The sequence below is a fragment of the Phalangium opilio genome, unplaced genomic scaffold (genome assembly GCF_054372755.1).
Source record: "Phalangium opilio isolate 3A_F unplaced genomic scaffold, DU_Popi_V2 ptg000064l_1, whole genome shotgun sequence".
NCBI classification, from domain to species: Eukaryota; Metazoa; Arthropoda; class Arachnida; order Opiliones; family Phalangiidae; genus Phalangium; species Phalangium opilio.
The window spans coordinates 323,957-330,888 of record NW_028324181.1 but is presented as its reverse complement, the minus strand read 5'-3'; the positions used below and the strand labels follow the sequence as shown (position 1 = coordinate 330,888).

At 36.1% G+C, this 6,932-nt stretch overlaps 1 long non-coding RNA gene across 1 annotated transcript; it reads right to left on the bottom strand.

Moving 5' to 3' along the window:
- Positions 1 to 5,703: 5,703 nt before the first annotated feature.
- LOC149662024 (uncharacterized) lies at positions 5,704 to 6,483 on the bottom strand. The gene is made up of 2 exons (XR_016368692.1): positions 6,051 to 6,483; positions 5,704 to 5,829 (listed from the first exon to the last, which is right to left on the bottom strand). It is a non-coding gene; the product is annotated as an uncharacterized LOC149662024 (long non-coding RNA).
- Positions 6,484 to 6,932: the final 449 nt, after the last annotated feature.

Genomic DNA, 6,932 nt, shown 5'->3' with positions numbered 1-6,932 from the left:
TTTGCTCTCTCGATCGTAGATTTGCGCGTCGCATTGTTTTTTGAATTTCTTTTCTGATAATACTACTTGCTTTTCAAGTAGTATTTCATATCCACAAGTTGTTTGGCTTGCGTTTTTTTCAAAGCCACTTGCAGTTTTGAAAATTCTTGACGCCTTTTTTGTTTCTTAACTCTTTGTCGAGAAACCATTTTAAATATTGAATCCAATTAGATTGTTCACACAGAAGAGTTTTTAATCGTAAAGATATCCAATATCGTGGTCTACACAGAACACTTTGGAATTTCAAAGATATCAAATTAGATGGTTCACAAAGAACACTTTGGAATCACAAAGATATCCAATTAAGTGGTTCACACAGAACACTTTGGAATCACAAAGATATCCAATTAAGTGGTTCACACAGAACACTTTGGAATTACAAACATATCCAATTAAGTGGTTCACACAGAACAGTTTGTACCTGTAAAAGATTGAAAATAAATGGGTATTTGCTACACACTGTGAATCCAAAGTACACTCAGATTTAGATGTTGTACTACAAAACATAAAAAATGAGGTTTTAATATCGTAATACAATGTATTACATATACATAAAAAACCTGATAAATACAATACACTCGAGTGCAATGATAAACACTCGAATGAATAACTCAAATGAAAGAATAACACTTGAGTCAAAGTAATTAGTACTATTTATATACCGCTTTTTTTGTCCAGTTTTTTGAATCGGTTAAACCGGCCATTTAAATTAACCGGTTAACCGAAAACCGGTTTTTTTCTGGGAAGTTGACATCCCTAGAACTAATTGGCTATCGCCACTGAATATAGGGGCGCTGGCGCTGCCATAGATATATTAAGTAGTTCATCCCGGAGGCTCCGGTTCTATGGGCGCTGCAGTGTTTTTAAAATGGCCGCTTCAACGGGGTATGATGTTTTTATCGATAATAGTGCAATAGGAAAATTAATAATGTTAAATGTTGAAAAGTTAAAGGTAACATTGTATGAAATTTATAAATACGCAGATTACAATTAAAGGGATAGAATCAATCTTTTGACTACTAATGAAAAGCTTTCATTTTTTTAAATCAGATAGAACCTAAAATTACGTTTTCAAAAATATATAGACATTGATAGTTTTAATAACTTAACTATTTTTAATTAATTTTTAAAAGTATTAGTTTTCGGCGCCGCTCCGATCACTGTCGTTTGCAAAACACGAGCGAAAAAACTAAATTACTCCCGCGACCCCTTCTCCCTCGGAGGTACAGTAGATTTACTCCTAAAAGTAGTTTTCATACTATTCTGCATTTTCGCCAAATTAATATAACTCATTTCAATACGGATGCTTTGAAAGTTATAAAGGAAGGTAAATAGTTTCACTGTAATTTTGGTGTTCAAAGTAATAGTTTTACTATGTTAAATTACAATTAAAAATATGTTAAAGCCTAGATTAGGGCCATTAGGCTAAAATAAAGTCCTACCATTATTATACATGGAAGCTAAGCCTTTGCCAAAATAGCGCAAAAATGTGGTGGTTTGGACATTACCTGTAACAATTTTGATAAATCTCAATCATCCTTACTCTACAACGTAACTGAGAGTTAAGAGAACAAAGGATAATAAACATGAAAAATCAGAATTATGTTAACAAGGGTCTTCTCAATAATGCGCCCCTTCCCCAGTGAACGGGAAAAGCTACTATACAGTGGTCTTGCGCTCCCTACATTCTCCTATTTCCAAACAACCAATGAATCAAGAGACATTAGCAACGTCACTGTGTGAAAAACAAGTTGGGCGGTATTTCGCGGCTAGTTTGAATTTCAAAATATCTAACGTACTTTTCTTATTTTAAACGTTTTTATTCGATTTTTTTTAGCACACATAATTTTAGGCACATTTTTTTACCTAAAACTGCCCTCATCTTGTACTAGTCGGAAAACGTTGATTCTATCCCTTTAAGGAGACCGAAAACGAAGTCTAACAGGAAGAGAAGAGGAAGCACGTCATATTAATGCGGCATACAAGACGACCGAGGCTTAACCAAAACTCCTCTCCTTAGGGCGGCTTAAAGACAAGTTAGCCATCAGCCAGATTTGTAATAATAAACTAGTCCTCCTATCTAAACATATTAACAGTTTTCTTGTTATTACGGAAAAAAGTGCAAAATTTCGTTATATAGCTTTATAGTTTATAGGTTTATAGGTTTATTATGAGAGCTATACATAGTACACCCCTTTAAAACGGGGCGGCTTCCCAAAAAAGTTAGAGGAGCTCAACAAATATTTAAAAAAGACAAGTGCAAAATAGTACAAATTATATAAGATACAATTAGGTATACGGCTATTGTAGACTTTAAAAAATGAAAATATCCAAAGGCTAAATCTTTAAAGACCTAAATCTATTTTTATTTTATTTTCATTTCGAATTTGTTATCACTCTAATTTAATTTTATCTGCGGCAACTGCTATCAGACATATTAAACATAGTAGAAAGAACCACGCACGACAAGTTTAGTTTAATTTTTATTAAAACGAGAAGAAAAAGTCTTTCTATTGTTATCTGTGCTTTAAAATTTATTAACATTGTCAGAGATTCCACAACGGAGTAAAATAATTTGAAAGTAAAGATACCAGTCATACGGCTTAAATCCTTCTCAGTTTTAACTGAATTCATAATACTAAAGGTTTCAGAAAAGTAAGTGTTTAGTTGCACTGAAACATCTCTTCTCTCTTGATGTAAGAGCCGAGAAACCTCAGTTTCGGGAGCATTCAAACCAAATTCAATATTTGGTTGTTTGTCAGTGAATCCTGGGGCATCTTCTATTTCTCTTTCTGAACTCGACTGGCTATAAGTTGAAGGTTCTGCATCACTTATAAAGTTTCTTTGTCGATTATCAGCTCTTTTCTTCCTGTCATTAACTTTTCCTCTGGTATCTTCGGAAATAATTTTGTCATGGGTCAATATAGGCAAACATTGTGAAAGGCAAGTTCCAAGCTTTAGTTTCCTTTTCCCTGTCGGTATATCTGAAGTAACAAGCACATTAAATCCCGGTCTTCAATTCTTAATACTTAAAGAAGAACATACCAGGAAAAAAGTAATCAGTCTTCTTGAAATGTAAACTGCATACAACCATGTGATTTGAAATAGGTTTTCCAATTTTTAGGACGCGTTGCCACTCTTTACGCAAATTGATTTCTTTTGGGAAACTATGCATACTTAACCCTAGGATATTTTGTTTTAATGTAGAATTACACTGTGGGACACAACAATACTTAATGGTATGCGCCATGTTTAATGAATATGATACTATGATATCTTAAGCCTAACGGAATGGAAATTTCGCCTCCCTATATAAACTTACTCCGTTAGAGCAGTAACCACAGCTACTGCTAGGTGTCGCGTCACTCTTTGGCGATAGCCAATTGGACCAGAGCAACGTTATTTAGCCCTAATTTTAAAAATTAGACTGTTTCGTTGAAAGTAAGTTTGTTCTAATATAACTTATTTAATATGTCATAATTTTCCATTTTTTTTAAAACTTCGATGTAAAATTAGAATTTACAACACTTAATTTTGTTGCCGAGTTTAAAAATTTTCAGAACCGGTATTTTTCACCAATCTTAAATACTGGGCTTTAGGAAATTAATCTAAGGTCATGTTAATTAAGTTATATCTGGTTATATTGATTAAAAAGTAGACGAAAAAAAGCCCGAAGAGGAAAAAACAAGACGGCCCAAGGGCTCGTAATAGTAGCCATATCGTACGAGTGAATAGCCCCTCTATACCCTACCCTAATGAGTGGATAACCCCTCTATACCTTACCCTAATGAGTGAATAGCGCTATCTTTTACAATGCTTAAATGATTTACCGTGCATAAAATCAGAGTGAATAGCCCCTCGATTCCCCACTCTAAACAGTGATTAAATTATAACCGTATAAATTTACTTATGCTGTAATTCTAATATTCCGGCGAATCGAAGAACAGATGGTTTTTAGTGATAATCCCCTCGATGAGTTTACAACATAGACTTATACCGATGCACACTTATCGCATCTTATAAATTTCTAACAAGGACTTATGCCCAGAAACTTTTGAAAGAGAAAGTTTAGTTATAGTGATTACGCATTTTAGTGATTATCCCCTCGAATTACCTTTAGCAATGCTAAAATGATCAAACGCATAACGCTCATTTAACACTATGTTAGCTCTATCTAAACCCACATTTGAATTAACCGCCAAAACGTTCCAGTCAAACATAACATAGATGACGATAGCTACCGAACGAGAACGAAACACATGAGGAGCGCGGTAGAAAAATCGTTATCTATTTAATTAGCACATACCATGAGTTAATAATATGTTAGCTCCCTATAAGTTACCCAGGCAATTCATTTTTATACTCCAGCGTTTTCTCCCGCGCCGCCGGCTTCCCAATTATATGCGACGCTCTGCGGCCGCCACGGGAACGAAAATCTTATTTACGCTTCTTTCCGGTTTTTCCCCGGAAGTGCGTGTAGTGGAAGCTAGCCAATGATATCGGAGCTATTTAAGCGGCCGAATATTTCGCTCTGTATAGCCTCGGTTAAGAGAACAGTTAAGAGATCAGTGGATTGGATTTAGCTGTTGTATAATTTTCTCGTTTCAAGTCACAATAACAACTCTTATCTTTAGCATTCTTTATCAATATCGGCAAATTGCCTTGAGTTCGTGCATTTTTTTGTCTCAGTACTGACACAAACGCCATGATTCAATGTTAAATTGTTAAAACATAAACATTCACGACTAAAACACTCCCTTGGTGAAAAAGCAGCCGACGACTCGAGGTCGAGGAGCCGTACGAGCGGCATTTTTTTTTCAACAAGAGAGAGCGCAACATTCGGATTTTTTCCCGCGCGGGCGAAATGAGAAGAAATCGCTGGATACGTTACGCCTATGGAGCCTGAGTAACTTATAGGGAGCTAACATAATATTAACTCATGCACATACATAAAAAGAAAATAAATATAAAAACCCCAAACATACAAATTCATAAGTATCCGACCCCACAGATAAAAATTCAAAAGTTTCCGACCCCACAGATTAAGAGGTACCCCACCCCATATCACCCCGACATTTTAGAGATAAAAATAAATAATAAAAAACTCGGAGTTTCTATCAAGTCTCTATGGTTTAGTGGTTAGAACGTTTGTCTACTACGCCAGCGACCCGGGTTCGATTCCCGGGTCTGACCTGAAAAAATTTTAATTATAATTAAATCTCTAACCGAGCCCAGTAACCCCTATGGGTGGGTTGTGGTAATATAAAGTTCCTTTTAAGCTAAAATCTGACGATAACGAAGCGACAACCCCGGCCACTACTACGACGGCTCGGGTCAAACTAAGAGCCTATCGTATACTACGATATGGCTAAAAAGAGGGCGAAGAAATGGAGGCATCTGAAACCCCGACCCCGGCCAATGAAACCTCCACCGAGGAAAACTCAAAAATTTAAAAAAAAAAATTAATTTTTTTTACTCAAATATAATTTCAGTTTTATTGCAACAATAATAATGTTGAGATTTTGTTTTACCAGGGATAGATAGACATTTTTAAGACGGAATGGGTAACAGGGTTATTCGGGTGTGCGTCCTAGTCCACGACCCCCTTACCCGTGACGGAGGGGTATGGAAGAAGAGGCGGGTCTTATTTTTATTATGGCGTTGTATGTATATCCGGGTCAAATAAACGTCGTCTGCCCCTTCGTCTGCCAAGTTGGAATGGGCTCGGATTTTAATTTTTGAAATAACATTGTTTAAAAATGGAAGTTACACAAGACATAGGGCTTGCAACTGAAAAAAAAACGGGGAAGACCCAAGAAAATTAAAAGTGAGTTAGAATTGAGTAAAAGTCTTCATAGATATGACAGCACGAACAGGTTTTAACCGAACACTAAGCTCACAAAACTCCTGAACATTCACTAAGCCTTGGTTAACTTCATCAAATTCGTTTACAAAATCATGAGGATAGTAGAAATGATTGGCTTAAGAAAGAATTAGCTAACACTTTTCACCTTTACAGATGTACTCCAAATCCAAAACACCGGCACCAAATTCACTAACTACCTTCTTAATTGCTATTAAAAACAATTCCCGAATAATTACCGGACCCTCGCATTTAGACGGCTCCATTTTGAACCCCTGTGAAGACGCTTATCTGTACAACCATAGCCCACTCGATTCGCGCTCTATAGCTATAGCGCGAGCAGCTTGCGTCGTGACGCGCGTGATCGAGTGGGCTATGGTACAACGCAAGAGGGGTCGTAGTCATGGCGACAGAGGTAAACAGGTATTACGTATTTTTGGCCCTCCCCGTCAGCAACGTCACCAATACGTAGTTTTTGTGAGCCAATAAGATAATTAAATTTTTTGGTTACGTGTTGAAGGAAGGGACTATATACTCGTCCATGAGTCGGACTGAAGTAAAGGCCAAACATTGTTTATTCCGTCTTAAAAAAGTCTATCTATCCCTGGTTTTACGTAGGTTCAAAAATTATTTTGAAGAAAAATAACTTTCTGTGAATTTTTTTTTTTAATTTTTTTTTTTCATTTTAATGTTTTTTCCCCTCCTTATTTTAAAACTTCTTAAGAAATAAAAGATATTAAAAACATTTCTTGGATTTTATTGAATTTGAAATTCTAAATAGCTCCCTCATTTTACATCAGTTCTTTGAAACAAAGCTTGAATATGGATAAAAATGCGCGTCAGAAAATTGGTTTTCACGTAAGGATTTTTTTTAAACTTGTACTCGGTACCAGTGACCCAGCGTCTACAATATTAAACTAGTCCTCGGGACCAGTGACCCAGCGTCAACAATATTAAACTAGTCCTCGGGACCAGTGACCCAGCGTCTACAATATTAAACTAGTCCTCGGGACCAGTGACCCAGCGTCTA